Source organism: Heterodontus francisci, chromosome 50 (genome assembly GCF_036365525.1).
Source record: "Heterodontus francisci isolate sHetFra1 chromosome 50, sHetFra1.hap1, whole genome shotgun sequence".
Taxonomy (NCBI): domain Eukaryota; kingdom Metazoa; phylum Chordata; class Chondrichthyes; order Heterodontiformes; family Heterodontidae; genus Heterodontus; species Heterodontus francisci.
The window spans coordinates 6,080,990-6,107,315 of record NC_090420.1 but is presented as its reverse complement, the minus strand read 5'-3'; the positions used below and the strand labels follow the sequence as shown (position 1 = coordinate 6,107,315).

The window sequence follows — 26,326 nt, the reverse complement described above, 5'->3', positions numbered from 1 at the left end:
GCAACCTACAACAGCCTTCCACACTATCCACAACTCCAGCAACCTTCGTGTCATCGGCAAACTTGCTAACCCAGACTTCCACTTCCTCATCCAAGTCATTTATAAAAATCACAAAGAGCAGAGGTCCCAGAACGGATCCCTGCGGAACACCACTGGTCACCGAGCTCCAGGCTGAATACTTTCCATCTACTACCACCCTCTTTCTTCTATGGGCCAGCCAATTCTGTATCCAGACAGCCAACTTTCCCTGCATCCCATGCCTCCTTACTTTCTGAATGAGCCTACCATGGGGAACCTTATCAAACGCCTTGCTGAAATCCATATACACCACATCCACAGCTCGTCCTTCATCAATGTGTTTTGTCACATCTTCAGAGAATTCAATAATGCTTGTGAGGCATGACCTGCCCCTCACAAAGCCATGCTGACTGTCTCTAATCAAACTATGCTTTTCCAACTAATCATAAATCCTGTCTCTCAGAATCCTCTTCAATAATTTGCCCACTACCGACATAAGACTGACTGGTCTGTAATTCCCAGGGTTATCCCTATTCCCTTTCTTGAACAAGGGAATAACATTTGCCACCCTCCAATCATCTGGTACTACTCCAGTGGACAGTGAGGACGCAAAGATCATCGCCAAAGGCGCGGCAATCTCTTCCCTCGCTTCCCTTAATATCCTTGGGTATATCCTGTCTGGCCCCAGGGACTTATCTGTCCTCATGTCTTTCAAAGGTTCCAGCACATCCTCCCTCTTAACATCAACCTGTTCGAGCATATCAGCCTGTTTCACGCTGTCCTCACAAACGACCAGGTCCCTCTCACTGGTGAATACTGAAGCAAAGTATTCATTTAGGACCTCCCCTACCTGCTCCGACTCCAGGCACAAGTTCCCTCCACTATCCTTGATCGGCCCTACCCTCACTCTGGCCATCCTCTTGTTCCTCACATAAGTGTAGAACGCATTGGGATTTTCCTTAATCCTACCCGCCAAGACTTTTTCATGTCCCCTTCTAGCTCTGCTAAGTCCATTCTTCAGTTCCTTCCTGGCTACCTTGTAACCCTCTAGAGCCCTGTCTGATCCTTGCTTCCTCAACCTTAAGTAAGCTTCCTTCTTCCTCTTGACTAGCTGTTCCACATTTCTTGTCATCCAAGGTTCCTTCACCCTACCATCCCTTCCTTGCCTCATCGGGACAAACCTATCCAGCAGTCGCAGCAAGTGCTCCCTATACAACCTCCACATTTCTGTCGTGCATTTCCCTGAGAACATCTGTTCCCAATTTATGCACCCCAGTTCCTGCCTAATAGCATTGTAATTCCCCCTCCCCCAATTAAATATTTTCCCATCCCGTCCGCTCCTGTCCCTCTCCATGACGATAGTAAAGGTCAGGGAGTTGTGATCACTATCACCGAAATGCTCTCTCACCGAGAGATCTGATACCTGGCCTTGTTCGTTGCCAAGCACCAAATCCAACATAGCTTCCCCTCCAGTCAGCCTATCTACACAAACAGGTCAGTGGCAAGTGGTCCAGAGGAAAACCACAAAGAAAAAACATCCCAAAGCCACCACCCAAACCAGTGGCAAGAGGAGGCTCTCTTCTGAATCAGACTGCAACAACTCCTCTTCACTGGACGGGGAAATGCTGGAACGACAGCCCCTTCAAAAGAGGTGGCAGAACTCCGAGATGGATGATAAAGCATCCCAGCCCCCGGGCACTGGAAGCTGTGATGGGCCCGGCGTGGCCCAACCCCAATGCCCCACACGCAACGACGTGGCCAACGCATCTCAGCTCCGGGACACCGGGAGCAAAGACACGTCTGGCGCACCTGAGCTCCGGGAGACCGGGAGCTGTGATGTTTTCGAGGAGGAACAGATGGAAGCAGCTGAGGACAACCCAATGCTCTCTGCCTACAAGACCCCCCCCCCGATGTCACCCGAGCGGAACAAACCCTGCATGAAAAATCAGGAGGGGTTTCTGAGCCCAATCAACGTGAAACTGCTTGCGCACACGATGGGTATGCAGGAACATCCCGAAGGACTGGGACCAGCGAGGACAAATGGTATGGGAAGCAACAACTAATTTTTAGTAAAACATGGGTGTAAGAATTGCTTCCATTAATGTGCGTAGCATTAAATCTACTACGCGATGTATTTCAACCTTGGATTACCTTGCCAAGGTCAAAGCTGACCTACTGTTTCTGCAGGAGTGTGGAATACCACACCTCAGCACCTACAGGCAGTGGTCGCGATGGTGGTCCCACAGGCCATCGATCTGGTCGGGGGGTAATGACTGCCGTTCCTCCAGCCTGGGTATTCTGCTGCGGGGAGGTAACTTCACCATCTCCGAAGTTAAGGAGGTGGTGGGCGGCCGCCTCCTCATAGCAGACGTGATGTACAACAACGCTCCGCTCCGGTTGATCAACGTGTACGCCCCGGTACAACGCAGCGAGCGGCTGACCGTCTTCCAGCAGCTCCCACTGCTGCTGGCGACGTCCAGGCCGGTCATCCGAGGCGGTGACTTCAACTGCATCATCGATGCGGCTGGACGATCCGGCGGTGACGACAGCAAACTGGACGCTACGTCCAGATTCCTAATTGAAACAGTTAAAGATGCCAAACTGCACGACGTCTTCAGCAAACCTGCAGACGGAGCGCAGCGCAGATACACATGGTCAAGATCGGACGGGTCTGCCCGTTCCAGGATTGACTTCCTGTTTGTGTACCGTGCTGTCACGGTCAGATCCACCGACGTCAAGCCGGTGTTCTTCTCCGACCACTGCCTCTTACTGGCCGACTGTCACTTACAGGACGACCAGCGGGTTGGCAGAGGGACGTGGAAGCTCAATGCGACACTGCTGACCCCAGAGAACGTTGAGGAACTCAAAAGGGATTACAAAGGTTGGAGGACCGTGAAACCCCTCTTTGAGTCTCCAGTTCACTGGTGGGAAGCGATTAAGGAGAACATCAAGAGGTTCTTCATCCACAAAGGTCTTCAGAAGGCGAGAGAGAGACAGAGGGAACTGTCCCGACTCCAGAAAATTATGCAAAATCTACTCCGGTTGCAGTCAATGGGGGTCGAGGTCAAGGAGGACCTCCAAGAGGTGAAGAGCCAGCAGGCCTCGCTCTTTGCCAAGGAGGCCTCCAAGATCATCTTCCGGTCCAGAGTCCGCTCCATCGAGCAGGATGAGACGTGCTCGCGTTACTTCTTCCAAAAGGTACACAGAGAGAGCTCTGTTATCAGCAGCCTGAAGGAAGAAGATGGCTCGGTAACGTCTTCGCAGTCCGACATACTAAGGATCAGCAAATCCTTTTATGCTGGGCTGTATGACGCGAAGCCCACAGACAGCAGAGCCTCCCAGTCCTTCCTGTCATCTATCACAGAGGTCTTAGATGACAGCAGGAGGGAGGGACTGGACAAGCCGCTAACTCTGGACGAGCTGACAAAGGCCGTCGAGTCTTTCGAGACGAGTAAAACCCCCGGGAGCGACGGCTTACCGGTCGAGTTGTACTCGGCCCTGTGGGACTGGGTCAGCCCGGACCTGCTGGAAGTATACGAGACTATGCTCCTGGCTGGCAGCATGTCAGAATCCATGAGAAAAGGCATCATCACCCTCATTTACAAGCAGAAGGGGGAGAGGGCAGAAATCAGAAATTGGCGGCCCATCTCACTGCTTAATGTTGATTACAAGATTCTGTCCAAAGTCATAGCCAGTCGAGTCAAGTCTGCTCTGGAGTTGGTGATTCACCCCGATCAGACCTGTACTGTACCCGGCAGGAAGATCTCTGATAGTCTCGCGCTACTCAGGGATACGATCGCCTACGTACGGGACAGGAGGGTGGACACCTGCCTCATCAGCCTGGACCAGGAGAAGGCTTTTGACAGGATATCGCACACCTACATGATGGACGTGCTTTCCAAAATGGGGTTTGGGGAGGGAATCTGCAATTGGATCCAACTGCTCTACACAAACATCAGTAGCGCAGTCTCAATCAACGGGTGGGAATCTGAAAGTTTCCAATCAAATCTGGAGTCAGACAGGGCTGCCCTCTGTCCCCGGTCTTGTTTGTTTGCTGTATTGAACCCTTTGCTGAGTCTATTAGGAAGGATGCGAGCATAAGAGGGGTGACAATCCCAGGCAGCGGAGGCACTCAGGTCAAAAACTCCCTGTACATGGATGACGTCGCCGTTTTCTGCTCGGATCCGCTGTCCGTGCGCAGACTGATGAGCATCTGCGACCAGTTCGAACTGGCCTCGGGAGCCAAAGTTAACCATGGCAAGAACGAGGCCATGTTCTTTGGCAACTGGGCTGACCGATCCTTTGTCCCCTTCACCGTCAGGTCAGACTACCTGAAGGTGCTGGGGATATGGTTCGGAAGGGCCGGGGCGTGCACCAAAACATGGGAGGAGCGAGTAGCCAAGGTACGACAAAAGATGGGCATGTGGGGGCAGCGATCTCTCTCCATTGTGGGTAAGAACCTGGTCATCAGGTGCGAGGCGCTCACGTTGTTGCTGTACGTGGCGCAGGTCTGGCCCATACCCCACTCCTGCGCCGTGGCAGTCACCCGAGCCATTTTCCGCTTCGTCTGGGGATCTAAAATGGACCGGGTCCGGAGGGACACGATGTTCAAATCTCTGGACAAGGGCGGGAAAAATGGACCCAACGTGGCCCTCATCCTGATGACCACCTTCGTGTGCGGCTGCATCAAGCTGTGTGTAGATCCCCAGTACGCAAACTCCAAGTGTCACTACGTGCTGAGGTTCTATCTGTCCCCGGTGTTGCGAAGGATGGGCCTGGTCACATTGCCGCGGAACGCTCCATGCAGTTGGGCGGTGCCGTACCACCTATCCTTCGTGGAGCAGTTTCTGTGGGAAAACACCTTTGACCACCGGTCCATCAGGCAGTGGTCTGCACGGAATGTCCTCAAGGCCCTACGGGAAAAGGAGACGGAGGATCCTGTCGGATGTTTCCCCGAGCAGACCGTCAAAGTCATTTGGCGGAATGCCTCATCACCAGAACTTTCAAACAAGCACCAAGACGTAGCTTGGCTGGTGGTGAGAAGGGCCCTCCCCGTCAGATCCTTCATGCACACCCGAAGTCTCGCCCCCTCCGCACAGTGCCCCTGCGTTGGCTGTGGTGGGGAAGAGACGGTTGCCCACCTCCTCCTGGAATGTGTCTTTGCAAAGCAGGTGTGGAAAGAGATGCAGTGGTTTTTGTCGAGGTTCATCCCAAGCAGCTCTGTAACACAGGAGTCTGTGCTCTACGGGCTGTTCCCAGGGACGCACACCGAGACAAACATCAACTGCTGCTGGAGGACTATCAATTCGGTGAAAGACGCCTTTTGGTCTGCCCGAAACTTGCTGGTCTTCCAGCGCAAAGAGTTGTCCACCACCGAATGTTGCAGACTTGCACATTCCAAGGTCCAGGACTACGTGCTGAGGGACGCACTAAAGCTTGGGGCAGCCGCAGCAAAGGCTCAATGGGGAAATACCACAGTGTAAGGTCCCCCCACCAAGCTGAACTGAGGGGCTGGATCCATGGGAAACCCCTCGAACTGTATCGTTAATATTCTCAATTGCTGTAAATGTAAAACTGTAATTGACATGACAATTGTGAAATGGAAGGGTTGTGAAGAAACTCATGACAGTATTGAAGGAAACTGATCTCCCTTGCAATGTTTGTATTTTTTGGTGCTGTTTTGAAACTGTTTGGCAATGTCATTTTTACAGATTTTTATGAATAAAGTATATTTTGGAAATAAAAAAAAATGCAGTGGTTTTTGTTATTCCAAGCAGCTTGGTAACACAGGAGTCTGTGCACTATGGACTGTTCCCAGGGATGCACACTGATACAAACATCAACTGTTGCTGGAGGACTATCAATTCAGTGAAAGACACCTTTTGGTCTGCCTGAAACTTGCTGGTCTTCCAGTGCAAAGAGTTGTCCATGACCAAATGTTGCAGACTGGCACGTTTCAAGGTCCAGAACTACGTGCTGAGGGGAGCAGCTTGGGGCAGCCGCAGCAAAGGCTCAATGGGGAAAGGCCACAGTGTAAGGTCCCACCACCAAGCTGAACTGAGGGGCTGGATCCATGGGAAACCCCTCGAACTGTATCGGGAAAATTCTGTGTGCTGTAAATGTAAAATGACAATGAAATGGAAGAGTTGTGAGGCAACTCATGATTGTATAGAGGGAAACTGATCACCTTTGCACTGTTTGTATTTTTTGACTTGATGCTGTTTTAAACTGTTTGGGAATGTAATTTTTACAGATTTTTATGAATAAAGTATATTTTGGAAATAAAGAAAAAAGTTCTCCCAGGATGAGGCTAACCTATTGTACTGTGGGTTTGCTGATGCCTGCGATGTCTTCAAATGTGGGATACTCAACAGCAGAATTTGTGATAGTCGGGGGTCTGCTTTTGCACTCACCCCTGATTATATGAATCAAAAATAGAATTTACTAGCTGTTGCTGGACAGTGTTTCTGCTCCCAAATATTTTTTGCTGTAAACACTCGTGCTCTTTTCTTCGCAGCTCCAAGTACGCACTTCTCCACCTCAATGCTTGGACTTAGCTGGCAGGGGAGAGACCGTGATCAGTGGCATTTGATAATGCAGGTGCGGTTTTTGTGTTTTTTTGGGGGTGGGAGGTGGTTTCAGCACCGTATTTAGGGCATTCCGCCCTTTGGGATTATAGATCTACCGTGGTGGTGGTTTTCCTGTCAGTTGAGGATTTAGTACTTGTCCCAGGAAAACGTCAAGTAAAAATGGCTGCAACCAACACCAGAGCTCCAGGCCAGGGGGTGCGTAACACCGTTACGGTGGCGGTGAAAGATAGTGAAGGAGGTGCATCCATCGACTGCACCTAATTCATTAAGAATTTTGTTTTTCCAAAATATACTTTATTCATAAAAATCTGGAAAAAAAAACACTGCAGCCTCACCGCTCTGGCGACCCGGGTTCAGTTCTGGGTACTGCCTGTGTGGAGTTTGCAAGTTCTCCCTGTGACCGCGTGGGTTTCAGACAGGTGCTCTGGTTTCCTCCCACAGCCAAAGAATTGCAGGTTGATAGGTAAATTGGCCATTGTAAATTGCCCCGAGTGTAGGTCGGTGATAGGAGAATTGAGGGAAGGTGGGGATGTGGTAGGGAATATGGGATTAATGTAGGATTAGTGTAAATGGGTGGTTGGTGGTCAGCACAGACTCGGTGGGCCAAAGGGCCTGTTTTAGTGCTGTATCTCTCCATGACTCTATGACATTCCAAAAAGTGTGAAAGAAATCAGTTTTCTTCAATACAGGAGTGGGTTGCCTCACAACCCTTCCATTCCATTTTACCTGCTATGTACATTTTACAGCAAAACCATATTTGGTGTATACAGCCCGAGGGGTTTCCCATGGGTCCAGTTCCTTAGTTCACTATGGCGGGAGGACCTGACACAGTGGTCTTTCCCCATTGAGCCTTTGCAGCGGCTACCCCAAGCTTTAGTGCGTCCCTCAGCACGTAGTCCTGGACCTTGGAATGTGCCAGTCTGCAACACTCGGTCGTGGACAACTTTTTGCGCTGCAAGACCAGCAAGTTTAGGGCAGACCAAAGAGTGTCTATCACCAAATTGATGGTCCTCCAGCAGCAGTTGATGTTTATCTCGGTGTGCGTCCCTGGGAACAGCCCGTAGAGAACAGACTCTTGTGTTACAGAGCTGCTTGGGATGAACCTCGACAAAAACCACTGCATCTCTTTCCACACCTGCTTTGGAAAGGCACATTCCAGAAGGAGGTGGGCAACTGTCTCTTCCCCACCTACTCAGCAGAGATGACATCTGTTATTGAAGCAAAAAGCAGAACCGACCTGACGCACAACATGAAACCAGCAGCCAGAACATTATATGACTTGAAATTAGCCAAGGCAGTTGTGCAAAAGACAGTGAGACACTGCGCAAATAAACACTGGACAAAATCACAAATGTAACAATGCTTTCAAAAGCAAATCTCCCTAGTATGCTCGCACTCGTCAAGCAGAGGTGACTTTGCTGGCTCAGGCACGTTCGCAGGATGGAAGATGACACATTCCCAAGGGTATTCTGTATGGGGAGGTCGCCGGAGACAGAAGACCAGTTGGATGCCCAAAGCCCCACTTCAAGGAAGCCTGCAAGCAGGACATGAAGGCCCGAAACATCGATTTTCACACCTGGGAGACACTGGCCAACAACTGAGGGAAATGGTGATATTACCCCTGGACTGGTGTGTGCGTCACCATGACAATCAGTGACTATAGCAGCTTGAAAGCAGGTGCCAACATGGAAAACAGCGACACCTGATAATCCCACCTCATATGTGGCACTTGTGGAAGAACCTGCCTCTCACAGATTGACCTCTTCAGCTATCAGACAAAGTGCACCATGGGAAACTATCCCATCACCAATGGATTAGCTGCAAGTCCATCATCTCACATCGAAGGAAGGATGACGACGACGACATCTACAACCAGGGCGGCCCATCGTGCCTGTGGCAGCTCTTTCATTTCCTTTCAACTATTTATCGAAATTCCCTTTTCAACCTTACGATTGAGTCTCCTTCCACCATTTTCTCAGGCAATACATTCCAGACCAAAAACAACAACAACTTGTGTGTAAATTTATGGAGCACATTTAACGTAATACAGCGTCCCATGGCACTTCACAGGAGTGTCGGAAAGCAAAATTGGACCCCAAGCCACACAAGACCGTATTAGAGCAGATGGCCAAAAGCTTGGTCACAGAAGTAGGCTTCCATGAGTGTTTTAAAGGAGGGAAGAGAGGTCGAGAGGCGGAGAGTTCAGGGAGGGAAATCTCAGGCTTCGGGCCTGGACAGCTGATGGCACAGCTGCCAGCGGTGGAGCGATAAAAATCAGTGATGCTCAAAAGACCAGAATTGGAGCAGGGCCGGAATCTCGGGGGGAGTGAACCAAATAAAATCCGGCCCTTTGTATCCCCCTCACAGCTTACATTCCCACCGAGCTTTTTATTATCAATCAATTTCCCTCTTGCAGTTCTATTTCACACCAAGAGATGTCAGTCTCATGCCATTTCACAGCAAGCTGCATGCAAGCTTACTTGACTGCCAGTCCAATACTGTGTTGAGTGGACAAGGATGTGTGTGGTGTGCAGTGTGTGGTCTGCAGCAAGGTTAGACTCAAACCAAAGAAGCTGCATGACTCCCAGCGGAAGGGCCGCCCGCGCATCAACACTAGCAGAATTTCTTATCCACAGCTGTTACGTAAGTTTCTAAATTCACTTGATCAAGTCCTTCAAAACACTCCTACAGGGGATGCAGAGACCAAGTGGGCCCACATCAGAGATGCCATCTGTGACTCAGCTATGGGGCCACTGCTGTTTGTCATTTTTATAAACGACCTGGATGAGGGTGTAGAAGGGTGGGTTAGTAAATTTGCGGATGACACGAAGGTCGGTGGAGTTGTGGATAGTGTCGAAGGGTGTTGTAGGGTACAGAGGGACATAGATAGGCTGCAGAGCTGGGCTGAGAGATGGCAAATGGAGTTTAATGCGGAGAAGTGTGAGGTGATTCACTTTGGAAGGAGTAACAGCAATGCAGAGTACTGGGCTAATGGGAAGATTCTTGGTAGTGTAGATGAGCAGAGAGATCTTGTTATCCAGGTGCATAAATCCCTGAAAGTTGCTACCCAGGTTAATAGGGCTGTTAAGAAGGCATATGGTGTGTTAGCCTTTATTAGTAGGGGGATCGAGTTTCAGAGCCACGGGGTCATGATGCAGCTGTCCAAAACTCTGGTGAGGCCGCACCTGGAGTATTGCGTGCAGTTCTGGTCACCGCATTATAGGAAGGATGTCGAAGCTTTGGAAAGGGTGCAGAGGAGATTTACTAGGATGTTGCCTGGTATGGAAGGAAGGTCTTACGAGGAAAGGCTGAGGGACTTGGGTTTGTTTTCGTTAGAGAGAAGGAGGAGGAGAGGTGACTTAATAGAGACATACAAGATAATCAGAGGGTTAGATAGGGTGGATAGTGAGAGTCTTTTTCCTCGGATGAGGATGGCAAACACGAGGGGACATAGCTTTAAGTTGAGGGGTGAAAGATATAGGACAGATGTCAGAGGTAGTTTCTTTACGCAGAGAGTAGTAGGGGCGTGGAACGCCCTGCCTGCAACAGTAGTAGACTCGCCAACTTTAAGGGCATTTAAGTGGTCATTGGATAGACATATGGATGTAAATGGAATAGTGTAGGTCAGATGATCGGCGCAACATCGAGGGCCGAAGGGCCTGTACTGCGCTGTAATATTCTAATTCTAATTCTAATGATCACCGATGGCAAACGTGTGAAGCAGAATGCAGACTTGTTTCAATCACACTTTGAAGAGCTGGAACCTGCCATAGCCGCTAAGCGCATTGCACTGTTGAACTACAAGAAAGCCCCCAGCGAGTTAACATCCGTAGCTCTTAAAGCAGCCAGAAGCGCTGCACAAAGAACAGCCAGGCACTGTGCAAATGACTACTGGCAACACCAATGCATTCATATTCAGCTGGCCTCTGACACCGGAAACATCAGAGGAATGTATGATGGCATGAAGAGAGCTTTTGGGCCAACCATCAAGAAGATCGCAGAAAAGCACCTGGGAAGCACAGCATTACCCTGAAATAATCAAGAGTACCAAGCCTGCTATACTTCCAGCACTCTACGAACTGCTTTGCCTGTGCTGGGACGAGGGAGCAGTACCACAGGACATGCGCGATGGCAATATCATCACCCTCTATAAGAACAAGGGTGACCGCGGTGACTGCAACAATTACCGTGAAATCTCCCTGTTCAGGATAGTGGGGAAAGTCTTCACTCGAGTCGCTTTAAACAGGCTCCAGAAGCTGGCTGAGCGTGTCTACCCTGAGGCACAGTGTAGCTTTCGAGCAGAGAGATCCAACATTGACATGCTGTTCTCCCTTTACCAGCTACAGGAAAAATGCCGTGAACAACAGATGCCCCTCTACGTTGCTTTCATAGATCTCACCAAAGCCTTTGACCTCGTCAGCAGACGTGATCTCTTCGGACTACTAGAAAAGATTGGATGTCCACCAAAGCTACCAAGTATCATCACCTCATTCCATGACAATATGAAAGGCACAATTTAGCATAACGGCACCTCATCAGACCCCTTTCCTATCCTGAGTGGCATGAAACAGGGCTGTGTTCTCGCACCTACATTGTTTGGGGTCTTCTTCTCCCTGCTGCTCTCACATACGTTCAACCCTTCAGAAGAAGGAATTTTCCTCCACACAAGATCAGGTGGCAGGTTGCCCGTCTAAGAGCTAAGACCAAAGTACGGAAAGTCCTCATCAGGGAACTCCTCTTTGCTGACGATGCTGCATTAATATCTCACACTGAAGAGTGGCTGCAGAGTCTCATCGACAGGTTTGCAGCTGCCTGCAACGAATATGGCCTAACCATCAGCCTCAAGAAAAAGAACATCATGGGACAGGACGTCAGAAATGCTCCATCCATCAATATCGGCGACCACTCTCTGGAAGTGGTTCAAGAGTTCACCTATCTAGGCTCAATTATCACCAGTAACCTGTCTCTCGATGCAGAAATCAACAAGTGCATGGGAAAGGCTTCCACTGCTATGTCCAGACTGGCCAAGAGAGTGTGGGAAAATGGCGCACTGACACGGAACACAAAAGTCCAAGTGTATCAAGCCTGTGACTAAGTACCTTGCTCTACGGCAGCGAGGCCTGGACAACGTATGTCAGCCAAGAGCGACGTCTCAATTCATTCCATCTTCGCAGCCTCCGGAGAATCCTTGGCATCAAGTGGCAGGACCGTATCTCCAACACATCCCCAGCATATACACCCTACTGAGCCAGTGGCACTTGAGATGGCTTGGCCATGTGAGCCCAATGGAAGATGGCAGGATCCCCAAGGACACATTGTACGGCGAGCTCATCACTGGTATCAGACCCACCGGCCGTCCATGTCTCCGCTTAAAAGACGTCTGCAAACGCGATATGAAGTCCTGTGACATTGATCACAAGTCGTGGGAGTCAGTTGCCAGTGATCGCCAGAGCTGGCGGGCAGCCATAAAGGTGGGGCTAAAGTGTGGCGAGTCGAAGAGACTTCGCAGTTGGCAGGAAAAAAGACAGAAGCGCAAGGGGAGAGCCAACTGTGTAACAGCCCTGACAACCAATTTTATCTGCAGCACCTGTGGAAGAGTCTATCACTCTATAATTGGTCTTTATAGCCACTCCAGGTGCTGCTTCACAAACCACTGACCACCTCCAGGTGCTTACCCATTGTCTCTCGAGACAAGGAGGCCAAAGAAGAAGATTCTTCCACCTCTCTGAGATTTGCCTACATATTTTCTCCTCTATCTCTTCCTGTCTGTTTAGAGGCCTGTCGTACACTCCCAGCCAAGTGATTGTCCCCTTTTTGTTTTTAAGTTCTACCCAAATGGCCTCATTTGAGGAATTTCTAAGATATCATCCTTCCTTACTGCAGTAATTGACTCCTTGATCAACAGTGCAATGCCACCTCCTCTTTTACTCCCTCACCTGTCTTGCCTGTAGATTCTGTACCCTGGAATACTGAGCTGCCAGTCCAGCCCCTCCCTCAACCATGTCTCTGTGATAGGAATAAGATCATAATCCCATGTGCTAATCATCGCCCTCAATTCATCTGCCTTATTAGTAAGACTCCTTGCATTAAAATAGATGCAATCCAGCCTTGTATTTTTCACTTGTGCCAAAACAGGTCTATATTTGCTCTGCCTTCCAGACTGACTCAGTTTCTCTTTTAAATTTGACTGTGTTTAACCCCCTACTGTACCTCCACTCTGTATCCGACCCCCCTGCCAAATTAGTTCAAACCCCCCCTACCACCCAAAACAACACTAGCAAACCTCTCAGCAAGTATGTTGGTCCCGTTCCAGTTCAGGTACAACCCGTCCAACTTGTACAGGTAGGTCCCACCTTTGCCAGAAACAGACCCAGTGGTCGAGGAAACTAAGGCCCTCCCTCCTGCACGATATCCTCAGCCATGCATTCATCTGCTCTACTCTCTTATTCCTATACTCATTAGCATGTGGCATTGGGAGTAATCCAGAGATTACAACCTTTGAGGTCCTGCTTTTTAATCTGCTATCTAGCTCCCTAAATTCTTGTTGCAGGACCTCATCCCTCTTTCTACCTATGTCATTGGTGCCAATGTGTACCATGACCTCTGACTGTTCACCCTCCCCCTTGTCCTGCAGCCACTCTGTGACATCCTTGACCCTAGCACCAGGGAGGCAACATACCATCCTGGAGTCACGTTTGCAGCCACAGAAATGCCTATCTGTACCTCTTACGATAGAATCCCCTATCACTATAGATCTTCTACTCCTTTTCCGCCCCTCCTGTGCAGCTGATCCACCTGTGGTGCCACAGACTTGGTTCTTGCTGCATTCCCCTGAGAAGCTATCTCCTCCAACTGTATTCAAAGTAGAAAATCTGTTAGAAAGGGAGATGGATCCAGGGGACTCCTTCACTACCTGCCTAGTTCTTCTACTCTGCCTGGTGGTCACCCATTCCCTTTCTACTTGAGCAGTCTTTACCTGCGGTGTGACCACCTCCCTATACGTGCTATCCATGATGATCTCAGCCTCGCGGATGCTCCACAGTATCTCCAGCCGCCGCTCCAGATCCGAAACGTGGATTTCGAGTAGCTGCAGTTGGAGACACTTCCTGCACACGTGTTCGCCCTGGACACTGGAAGTGTCACTGACTTCCCACATAGCACAGGAGGATCACTCCACATTGCTGAGCTGCCCTGCCATGACTTACCCTTAATTTATCCCCTTAAATTACCCAAAAATTAAATTATTTACACTAGGGACCTTGATTCTCCCCCAAAAAACACGACCTCCTTTATTGGAAAAACTGTAGACCTTTCCCTTTACTTTCAGTTACTGACCCAGCTATTTAGAGTAATTCCCTAACAGCAGATACTCATAAACCAATCACCTTGCAGCCTTCCTGTGACATCACTGCTCACTTTGTTTTCAAACTCCGGCGTGCCTGGACAGCTCTCCGCTTCTCACCCGGAAGGTGAGTGACTTGGCCGCGATGCTCAGGCTCAATTTATCGGCTCCACTGTCGCTGTTCTCCCCACAGGTCCGCTCCTCTCCCGGAAGGTGAGTGACTGGGCCACGATCCTCGGGCTCAATTTATCGGCTCCGCTCTCGGTGTTCTCCCCTCAGGTCCAGTCCTCTCCCGGAAGGTGAGCGACTGGGCCGCGATCCTTGTGCTCAATTTATTGGTTCTGCTCTCGGCGTTCTCCCCACAGGTCCACTCCTCTCTGCTCCACTCCCGGAAGGAAAGAAAGTCTGGTATCTGTGACGGACAATGAGGAGAAACACAATATAAGGAGAGAGTGAAATACATTTTACTCATTAGACGATATTATTTATTATATTTCAGCTGTTTCTTGTTTTACAAATATTTTGGCGGGCTTTTCAAATTTGTGAATGGGTTTCAGCTCTGACAATTTGCCGCTGCCAATCTCCGCCCCATTTTCTCATTGACCTTTGATGATCGGCAAAATAGCAGCTACCTGATTGGTGACATGAACCAGCCAATGAGATTCAGCAGACAGTAACCAATCAGAAGTAGCCGGACTGCATTCCTCCAGAAGGTAAATCAGGGAAGTGCGGGAGGAATTCCTTACTCTTTGTGAAAGTATTTGTGAGATTGTGGAAATGTCTGGAAGAGGAGCAGGGGAGAGACCATGATCCTGTCTCAGGTAGGTTTTTGAGTAAAATGGCTGAAACCAATTCTGTAACTTCAGGGCAGGGAGTGTGTAACACCGTTCGGGTGGTAGTGAAGGATAATGATGGAGATGCACCGGTTGATCGTACCTTCTTCATTACGAAAATCCTTATTGATTGCTGTGGATTCCAAGCTGTAAACATCTTCTGCCTGCAGGACTTCCCCAGCTGTGGATATTTTGACGTGACGTTCAAGAACGTGGCGGATGCATCAAGTTCCTGAAGGTGTTTAAGGAGAAGGGAAACCAGGCGCCGCTGTCAATCCTCACAGTGGAGCTGCTCTTCACACTGACATCGCAACGTGACTGGGTGGTGAGAATCCACCTCTACAACCTCCATGTTCGTGTCGTGGATGTACTCACCTTCCTCACCAGGTACGTCGAGGTGGCCGGCGGCAGCACTGATGTCAAGGACCCATTTGGATTTGGACCAGCAAGCGTCAGGTCAAGGTGACCTTGAAGGTCAATGCCAACGGAGCCATCATCCATCCTCCCTCCAGCTTCACTTTCGGGGGAAGTCGAGGCTTCATGGTCTACGCGGAGCAGCCCAGAGTTTTGTCGTACCTGCGGCAAATCTGGTCACGTGGCAGCTAACTGCAGCACAGTCGTCTGCAAGAACTGCAAGAAGGAAGGCCATCACACCAAGGACTGTAAACATTGTAAGTACTGCAACCTGTGAGGTGGGGCAGGCCACCTCTACAAAACCTGCCCCAAACGCTGCCTCAGTTATGCTCAGGCAGCAAGGACCAAGGAAAGACCGGGTTAAGGAACGGTGAACACGTCTGGTGCTGGGAGGGAAACAAGCAATCCTCCCCACAGCGATGAAAGTCTATCTGAGAAAGAGAAGAAAGGGGAAGCAGCTGCAACCAGAGACCCAACACCTACTCCGTGCCTGGTAACTCCTCCTCTACAGACAGAATTAATGGAGGAGGAGGCAGCAGATGGACAAACAGCTCAGTGGCAGGTGGTACAAAGGAAGACCACAAAGAAAAAACCTCCAAAAAAAGAACAGGTCACCACCCAAACCAGTGGCAAGAGGAGACTACCGTCTGAGACAGACTACAGCAGCTCCTCCTCACTGGACGAGGAAGGGCCGGAACGATGGCACCTCCAAAAGAAGCAGCAGAACTCAAAGGAGCTGGAAGATAAAGCCCCCCAGCTCCGGGGCACTGGAAGCTGTGACACGCCCAGCGCACCCCAAACCAAAAGCATGGAACCCAAGGAGATGCTCAGTGCACCCCAGCTCCGGGAGACCGAGAGCAGCGAAGTGTCCTGCGCACTCCAGCTCCAGCTCCGGAAGTCAGGAACAGTGATGTCTTTGAGGAGGGACCGAGGGGAAAGACACCAACAGCAGAGGACAACCCAAGCCTTGCTGCCTACAAGACCCGCCCCCCCACCCACCGATGTCACCCCAGTGGAACAAAACCCTCATGAATAACCATGAGGGGTTTCTGGGCTCAACGAATGTGAAACAGCTTGCGTACACTATGGGTATGCAGGAACATACTCAAGGACTGGGACTAGCAAGGACACCTGGTGTGGTGAGCAACACCCAACTTTATAGTGGATATAAAGATTGCTTCGATTAACATGCATTGTGTTAAATCCACCACGTGATGTGTTTCAACCTTGGATGACTTCGCAAAGGTCAAAGCCGGCGTACTGTTTTGTCAGGAGTGTGGAATCCTGCACCGCAGCACTTACAGGCAATGGTCACGATGGTGATCCCATGGGACATCGATCTGGTCCAGGGGAAATGATTCCTGTTCCTCCGGCCTGGGTATTCTGCTGCGGGAAGGCAATTTAACCATCTCTGAAGTTAAGATGCTGGTGGGCGGTCGCCTTCTCGTAGCAGATGTAATGTACAACAATGCTCCGCTCCAGTTAAGCAACGTATATGCCCCGGTCCAATACAGTGAGCGGCTGGCCATCCTCCAGCAACTCACACTGGTGCTGGTGACATCCAGGCCGGTCATTCTTGGAGGTGACTTCAACCGCATCATTGATGCAGCTGGACAATCTGGCAGTAACGACAGAAAACTGGACGCTCCGCACAGATTCTTAAAAAATGCCAAACTGCACAATGTCTTCAGCAAACCTGCAGACGGAGCGCAGCGTAGATACACCTGGTCAAGATCGGACGGGTCTGCCCGTTCCAGGATTGACTTCCTGTATGTGTCCCCTGCTTTCACGGTCAGATCCACCGACGTCAAGCCGGTGTTCTTCTCCGACCACTGCCTCTTACTGGCTGACTGTCACTTACAGGATGACCAGCGGGTTGGCAGGGAGACATGGAAGCTGAATGCTACACTGCTAACCTCAGAGAACATTGAGGAACTCAAAAGAGATTGAAAAAGTTGGAGAACAGTGAGACCCTCTTTGAGTATCCGGTGAACTGGTGGGAAGTGATCAAGGTGAATATCAAGACGTTCTTTATCTCCAAAGGTGTTCAGAGGGTGTGAGAGAGACAAAGGGAAATGTCCCAACTCCAGAAAAGAATTCAAAATCTGCTCTGGCTGCAGTCGATGGGGGTCGAGGTCAAGGAGGTGCTCCAAGAGGTGAAGAGCCAGCAGGCCTCGCTCTTTGCCACGGAGGCCTCCAAGATCATCTTCCGGTCCAGAGTCCGCTCCATTGAGCAGGATGAGAAGTGCTCACATTTCTTCTTCCAAAAGGTACACAGAGAGAGCTCTGTGATCAGCAGCCTGAAGGAAGAGGATGGCTCGGTCACAACTTCGCAGTCCGACATACTAAGAATTAGCAAATCCTTGAATGCTGGGCTGTAAGACGTGAAGTCTATGGACAGCACGTCCTCCCAGTCCTTCCTGTCATCGATCACAGAGGTCTGAGATGACAGCATGCAGGAGAATCTGGACAAACCGCTAACTCTGGACAAGCTGACAAAGGCCATCAAGTCTTTTGAGATGAAGAAAACTCCCGGAAGCGACGGCTTACCAGTTGAGTTGTATTCGGCCCTGTGGTGCTGGGTCAGCCCAGACCTGCTGGAAGTGTACGAGAGCATGCTCCTGGCCGGCAGCATGTCAGAATCCATGAGGAAAGGCATCATCACCCTCATCTACAAGCAGAAGGGGGAGAGGGCAGAAATCAGAAATTGGCGGCCCATCTCACTGCTTAATGTAGACTACAAGATTCTGTCCAAAGTCATCGCCAGTCAAGTCAAGTCTGCTCTGCAGTTCGTGATTCACCCTGACCAGACCTGTACTGTACCCAGCAGGAAGATCTCTGATAGTGTCGTGCTACTCAGGGATACGATCGCCTACGTACGGGACAGGAGGGTGGACACCTGCCTCATCAGCCTGGACCGGGAGAAGGCTTTTGACAGGATATCGCACACACACATGATGGACGTTCTTTCCAAAATGGGGTTTGGGGAGGGAATCTGCAATTGGATCAAACTGCTCTCCACAAACATCAGTAGCACAGTCCAAAAAATTGGGTGGTAATCAGAAAGTTTCCAATCAAATCTGGAGTCAGACAGGGCTGTCCTCTTTCCCCTCCCTTGTGTGTTTGCTGTATCGAACTCTTTGCTGAGTCTATTAGGAAGGATGCGAGCATAAGAGGGGTGACAATCCCAGGCAGTGGAGTCACTCAGGTCAAAGCCTCCCTGTACATAGATGATGTTGCTGTATTCTGATCGGTTCCGCTGTCCATTCGCAGACTGATGAGCATCTGCGACCAGTTCGAACTGGATTCGGGAGCCAATGTTAACCATGGCAAGAGCGAGGCCATGTTCCTTGGGAACTGGGCTGACCGATCCTTTGTCCCCTTCACTGTCAGGTCAGACTACCTGAAGGTGCTGGGGATATGGTTTGTAAGGGCCGGGACGTGCACCAAAACCTGGGAGGAGCGAGTAGCCAGGGTACAACATAAACTGAGCATGTGGGAGCAGCGATCTCTCTCTATTATGGGTAAGAACCTGGTCATCAGGTGCAAGGTGCTCACGTTGTTGCTGTATGTGACGCAGGTCTGGCCCATACCCCACTCCTGCGCTGTGGCGGTCACCCGAGCCATTTCCCGCTTTATCTGAAGACGCAAAATGGACAGGGTCTGGAGGGACACGATGTTCAAACCTCTGGATAAAGGCGAAAAAATGTACTCAACGTCGCCCTCAACCTGATGGCCACCTTAGTATGTGGCTGCATCAAGCTGTGCGTAGAGCCCCAGTATGCAAACACCAAGTGTCACTACGTGCTGAGGTTCTATCTGACCCCGGTGTTGCGAAGGATGGATCTGGTCACATTGCCACGGAACGCTCCATCCAGTTGGACCGTGCCTTCGCGGAAATGTTTGTGTGGAAAAACACCTTTGACCACCAATCCATCAGGCAGTGGTCAGCACGGAATGTCCTCAAGTATATTTTTGGAAAAGTCTGGAAGAGGAAAGACCGGCGGGAAAGCTCAGTCCAAGGCCAAGTCTCGCTCCTCCCGGGCTGGACTGCAGTTCCTGGTGGGCCGTGTTCACAGGCTCCTGAGAAAGGGCAACTATGCTGAGCGTGTGGGTGCCGGAGCCCCGGTCTATCTGGCTGCCGTGCTCGAGTATCTGACCGCTGAAATCCTCGAGTTGGCCAGTAACGCGGCCCAGGACAACAGGAAGACCCGCAACATCCTCAGACACCTACAGCTGGCTGTCCAGAATGACGAGGAGCTCACCAAGCTGCTGGGAGGGGTGACCATCACTCAGGGCTGTGTGCTGCCTAATATCTAGGCCATGCTGCTGCCCAAGAAAACAACGTTCGCAGACCTCCAATCCTCCGGCACCTCCCCCATATTCAGTGAGGATTTGAAGATGATCCTCAGCGCATCCACTATTTCCTCCCTGGCTTCCTTTAACAACCTCAGATGCAAACCATCTGGCCCTGGTGATTTATTCATTTTGAAGGATGTCAGACTCTCTAGTACTTCCACTCTCATTATGCTTATCGTATCTAATATTTCACACTCCTCTTCTTTTCCTACAATGTCTGCATCATCCCTCTCCTTTGTGAAGGCAGAGACAAAGATCTCATTAAGAACCCCACCCACATCTTCTGGATCCACACAGAAGTTCCCTTGTACATCTCTGATAGGCCATACCCTTTCCTTAGTTTTTTTTTTATTTCCAAAATATACTTTATTCATAAAAATCTGTAAAAATTACATTGCCAAACAGTTTCAAACAGCACCAAAAAATACAAACATTGCAAGGGAGATCAGTTTCCTTCAATACTGTCATGAGTTTCTTCCCAACCCTTCCGTTTCACAATTGTCATGTCAATTACAGTTTTACATTTACAGCAATTCAGAATATTAACGATACAGTTCGAGGGGTTTCCCATGGATCCAGCCCCTCAGTCCAGCTTGGTGGGGGAACCTTACACTGTGGTCTTTCCCCATTGAGCCTTTGCTGCGGCTGCCCCAAGCTTTAGTGCGTCCCTCAGCACGTAGTCCTGGACCTTGGCATGTGCCAGTCTGCAACATTCGGCGGTGGACAACTCTTTGCGCTGGAAGACCAGCAAGTTTCGGGCAGACCAAAGGGCGTCTTTCACCGAATTGATAGCCCTCCAGCAGCAGTTGATGTTTGTCTCGGTGTGCGTCCCTGGGAACAGCCCGTAGAGCACAGACTCCTGTATACCCATTCCTTAGTTATCCTCTTGCTCTTAATGGACTGATAAGATATCTTTGGGTTTCCTTCAAGTAGTTGTATCCAGTCCACATCCACCAAACCACCTCTCAGTTTTGTAAAATTTCCCTTCCCCCAATTTCGAACTTTTACTTTTCGAGCTGCCCTGCCATTACTTAGCTTTACAAACTCATTATTGCTCGTGTAATAAGTGTAATAAGAAGAATAATTTACCAGTTACTCACCGATCAGCTTCTTCCCCTGTACCATGGAGGCTGAAAAGGCAGAAAAGAAAAGAGAGACCAAAGAGCACCTCCTTCCCCTAGTCAGTGAAGTCCCTCACACATCAACTCACAGCTTTACACTCTGTCCAAACAGCACTTTCTAATTAGTAATTATTCATAAATTACACTAACTAAAACATTAGTAACCTGACCAATTACAAGGTAGCTATTTGAGGGTTTTTAAACAAAGAGCTTTTTTCCCTATCCTGATTTCAGGTCCCACTCTGGACGCTTGCTTTTGATTCCAGGACGCTGAGGGCAGGGTGCTGCCGAATATCCAGGCCGTGTTGCTGCCCAAGAAAACCAGCGCTCCGGGCACCAAAACCAAGTCAATCTGCCAGGATTTTATCAAATACCCAAAGGCTCTTTTCAGATCCACCCACAGTATCTGAAAGGGCTGATTACTGTCTGAAGTCTGCTGTACCCACACCTCTGTCTATCCCTCTTCATCTAGAACAACCAGTGTTATCTTCCATTCCTTTCACCATCATGTGTTTAACTCGCTTCTCCTTCTAGACAGTCAGATATCAATGTAATAATGAAATGATCTGTGTCAGTGCTGGCCATTTCCCTGTCCTGATTTCAGACCCCACTCTGCACACTTGTTTCCCATTCCAGGACCTTCTTGTATTAATATTCAGCACCACCTGTCAGTCAGAAACTTGTCTCAATTAACCGATCCTTTTACTGAACTTCCAACTGCTGCTGTCTATTTCTCGAGGGAAAGAGCTGCTCACTGAATAAGGATGTGAGGGGAATGTAACCCGGCTGCTGGTGAGAAGGTCCCGTCTTCTCAATCAAAAGCCTTTTATTTTCACAGAAATAACTTGTTAAATACAAATCTGATTCCAACACGTCAATAACAGGACAGAATGGGAACCTTTTAAAAGGATGAAGCAACTATTTCAGTGGCTTCTCACTGTCCCCCTGAAGCCTGTGTGAAGGGGAATTACCAATAGTCTGTAATTTATTACTTCCACACCGAGTTTGAGTTATTTGTCGTGTGAAAGATTGCTGAACGGAGTCTTTTACTGTCAGTTACGGATGAGAAGTTGACAAAAAGTGGCAAAATAAAGCTGTTCATAAAATAGCACCAGCAATTTGAGTCGGTAAAAGCAAAATTGTGTTTCAAAAGTTTATTTAAACCGCTACGGGAAAATAGATTTTTATGTACTTTTCCAGTCGATCACTTCTTTTCCATAGTGAAATTGGCGGCTTTCACAAATTCAAATATTGTGCCAGGTTGACAGGTTCAACCAATGATTTTTTGTATTTTGTGCTTCGAGGTTCTCTGATTGAATCACTCATGTCAGTTAATGGCCGTGTGGCCTAATGGATAAGGCGTCTGACTTCGGTATATTCCATGATGTTATTAGAAGATTGCAGGTTCGAGTCCTGCCACGGTCATTTTGACCCAAAGGGATTATGCAGGGCTTTGGGGATCGAGTCGGGGACTGAACAGATTGGAAGCCCGACATGGACTTAATGGGGCGAATGGCCTCCTCATGTGCTGTCACTGACTTTATGAGAAGAGGGTGACCAATCAGAAGTGGGCTGGGGTTACAGCGGGCTCAAACTGCAGGAATTCCAGGTCCCTGAATGACTGAGCTGAAACTGATCAGTTTCACTGCAGGAAACACCGTCTCGGGGGAAATAACATCACAAATAATTCCATTTGACTAATTATTCAATTATAAAACAATGGGCAGATGTGAAGGTGCGATGTTACTTTTCACTGTGAGGGGAGAATCCGCCATCTGGATAAATCAGCAACTTTATAACATCGTCTGTACGTTTGGAAAAGAAACGATGAAAACTCTCCCCATAACCCTGGTGTGGTGGAAAGGCTCAATTCAGAGATTGGAAGATAACGAGAGCACAACATAAATCATTAACTGATATTTCCGGCATAAAACACACCCCAGCTCCCGTTCCCATGTCACTGCTGTCCCTATGAGGCGGTGGGTGACTCTGAAAAGAGACTTTGTTTTGTGTTTCTGCAGGAAAACCACAAAGATCCTCCCAGGCAGTGAAACTCATCTTCCCAGAATCTCCATACCAGATTGAAACAGAAAACACAAAGACAGTGAGAAAGTTCCAGAGAGTTACTGAGCATTAAAACCAATGAAATAAACCAATTCTAGAGAGATGTTGGTGCAGCTTTTTCAGAGAGATTGTGGGTGGCTCTTAAAAGAGCCGTTGTGTTTTGAGTGTTTTCACTACATGGTGGAGTTTTACTTGGAGTTGATGTACTTGGTCACTCACTTTGTCCCTTCTCACATTCCGAGCGCTTTATTGGGTGGAAATATTATTCAGGCAGTTTCAACAGCTCAGAGCCGACATTGAGTCAGAAACCAGAAATGGGAGTACGGGACACAGACAAGGAATTGAGGCTGAACCTTTATAAATCTCACTGGTTATAGGCCTCAGCTAGAGCATTGTTTCTAATTCCATGTTTCATACTTTAGCAGGAATGGCAAGGCCTTAGAGAGGGTGCAGAGGAGATTTACTAGAATGCATCAGAGATGCAGGAATTCAGCTAATGTGGAAAGAATAGGGGTCTGGGGTGTGTGAAGCTGGGGTCCTTGTTCTTAGAGCAGAGATGTTAATGGGGCAGTTAATAGTTGTGTTCAACATTGTGAAGAGTTTTTATAAGAATAAAGAAGTTTGACTGCAATTAGACAGAGCCTTGGTGAGATCACACCTGGAGCACTGTGTACAGTTTTGGTTCCCCTTACCTAAGGAAGGATATACTTGCCTTAAAGGAAGTGTATCAAAGTGTCACTCGATTGCTTCCTGGGATGAGGGGATTGTCCTGTGAGAAGAGATTGAGTCGACGAGGCCGATATTCCTCAGAATCAACGGGTGGGAATCGGAAAGTTTGCCGATCCAATCTGGAGTCAGACAGGGCTGCCCTCTCTCCCCTGTCTTGTTTGTTTGCTGTATTGAACACTTTGCTGAGTCTATTAGGATGGATGCGAGCATAAGAGGGGTAACAATCCCAGGCAGCAGAGGCACTCAGGTTAAAACCTCCCTGTACATGGATGACGTCGCCGTCTTCTGCTCGGATCCGCTGTCCGTGCGCAGACTGATGAGCGTCTGCGACCAGTTCGAACTGTCCTCGGGAGCCAAAGTTAACCACGGCAAGAGCGAGGCCATGTTCTTTGGGAACTGGGCTGACCGATCCTTTGTCCCCTTCACCGTGAGGTCAGATTACCTGAAGGTGCTGGGGATATGGTTCGGAAGGGCCGGGGCTTGCACCAAAACCTGGGAGGAGCGAGTAGCCAAGGTACGACAAAAGTCGGGCATGTGGGGGCAACGATCTCTCTCCATTGTGGGTGAGAACCTGCTCATTAGGTGCGAGGCGCTCACGTTGTTGCTCTACGTGGCGCAGGTCTGGCCCATACCCCACTCCTGCGCTGTGGCAGTCACCTGAGCCATTTTCTGCTTCATCTGGGGACCTAAAATGGACGGGGTCCGGAGGGACACGATGTTCAAATCTCTGGACAAGGGCAGGAAAAATGTACCCAACGTGGCCCTCATCCTGATGACCACCTTCGTGTGCGGCTGCATCAAGCTGTGTGTAGACCTCCAGTGCACAAACTCCAAGTGTCACTACGTGCTGAGGTTCAATCTGTCCCCGGTGTTGCGAAGGATGGGCCTGGTCACATTGCCGCGGAACACTCCATGCAGTTGGGCCGTGCCGTACCACCTATCCTTCGTGGAGCAGTTTCTGCGGGAAAACACATTTGACCACCGGTCCATCAGGCAGTGGTCTGCACTGAATGTCCTCAAGGCCCTACGGGAAAAGGAGACGGTGGATCCTGTTGGATTGTTCCCCGAGCAGACCGTCAAAGTCATTTGGCGAATGCCTCATCACCAGAACTTTCAAACAAGCACCAAGACGTAGCTTGGCTGGTGGTGAGAAGGGCCGTCCCCTTCGGATCCTTCAGGCACACCCGAAGTCTCGCCCCCTCCGCACAGTGCCCCCACGTTGGCTGTGGTGGGGAAGAGACGGTCGCCCACCTCCTCCTGGAATGTGCCTTTGCAAAGCAGGTGTGGAAAGAGATGCGGTGGTTTTTGTCAAGGTTCATCCCAAGCAGCTCTGCAACACAGGAGTCTGTGCTCTACAGGCTGTTCCCAGGGACGCACACCGAGACAAACATCAACTGCTGCTGGAGGACTATCAATTCGGTGAAAGACGCCCTTTGGTCTGCCCGAAACTTGCTGGTCTTCCAGCGCAAAGAGTTGTCCACCACCGAATGTTGCGGACTGGCACATTCCAAGGTCCAGGACTACGTGCTGAGGGACGCACTATGGCTTGGGGCAGCCGCAGCAAAGGCTCAATGGGGAAAGTCCACAGTGTAAGGCCCCCCCACCAAGCTGGACTGATGGTTTGGATCCATGGGAAACCCCTTGAACTGTATCGTTAATATTCTCAATTGCTGTAAATGTAAAACTGTAATTGGCATGACAATTGTGAAACGGAAGGGTTGTGAAGAAACTCATGACAGTATTGAAGGAAACTGATCTCCCTTGCAATGTTTGTATTTTTTGGTGCTGTTTGAAACTGTTTGGCAATGTAATTTTTGCAGATTTTTATGAATAAAGTATATTTTGGAAAAAAAAATATTCCTCAGAATTTAGAAGAGTGAGAGGTAATCTTACTGGCACCTAAAAATCTTAAGGGATTTAACAGGGTAAATGCTGGGAGGATGTTTCTTCTGGCTGGGGATCTAGAACTAGGGATCACAGTCTCAGTATAAATGGCTCAATCATTTAGGACTGAGAAGAGGAGAATTTTTTTTCACTCAAAGCATTGTGAATCTTTGGAATTCTCGACGCACAGTGGTTAGCACCGCAGCCTCACAGCTCCAGTGACCTCGGTTCCGTTCAGGGTATTGCCTGTGCGGAGTTTGCAAGTTCTCTCTGTGACCGCGTGGGTTTCCGCCGGGTGCTCCAGTTTCCTCCCACAGCCAAAGACTTGCAGGTTGATAGGTAAATTGGCCATTGTAAATTGTCCCTACTGTAGATAGGTGGTAGGAGAATGGTGGGAATGTGGTAGGGAATATGGGATGAATGTAGGATTAGTATAAATGGGTGGTTGTTGGTCGGCACAGACTCGGTGGGCCGAAGGGCCTGTTTCAGTGCTCTATCTCTCTGTGACTCGAGAGATGTGGATGATCGTTGGGTATATCCAAGAGAGAGATCGATAGGTTTTTGGATACTAAGGGAATCAAGGGATCTGTGCTAGTGTGGTAAGATGGAGTTGATGTAGGAGATCAGCTGTGATCTTATTGAATGGCAGAGCTATTTCGATGGGCCGAATGGCCTACTCCTATTTTTTATGTAAAGAACTGGACCACTAACCCGAGCTTCTCTTCGCCACAGTTGTTTCCGGACTGGCTGAGTGTTTTCAGTATTTTAGGCTTTTTCTTTCTGTATTTCATCCTTTTCCCATTTGACTATTTGCTGTGAAACTTTCAGCATTGTGCTCAATTCTTTGTGTAGTTAGGTTTTCTTTATTTGAAGTAATGTAAATAGTAACCTGAAATGAATTTGCCAAATGGCTGGGCAAATTGTTACAACCAGTTTTTGAGCAAGTTCTCCACATACACAGTGAAGGATTCC

General features: G+C 49.3%; 1 protein-coding gene and 1 non-coding gene across 2 annotated transcripts in view; both read left to right on the top strand.

Annotated features, from left to right (window-relative positions):
- Window positions 1-26,326, top strand: part of LOC137358453 (histone H2B-like) — a 184,482-nt gene that overhangs the window by 122,742 nt on the left and 35,414 nt on the right. The window lies entirely within an intron of this gene.
- trnar-ucg (transfer RNA arginine (anticodon UCG)) lies at window positions 22,014-22,102 on the top strand. Its single transcript is given in 2 exon segments — window positions 22,014-22,050; window positions 22,067-22,102. It is a non-coding gene; the product is annotated as a tRNA-Arg (tRNA).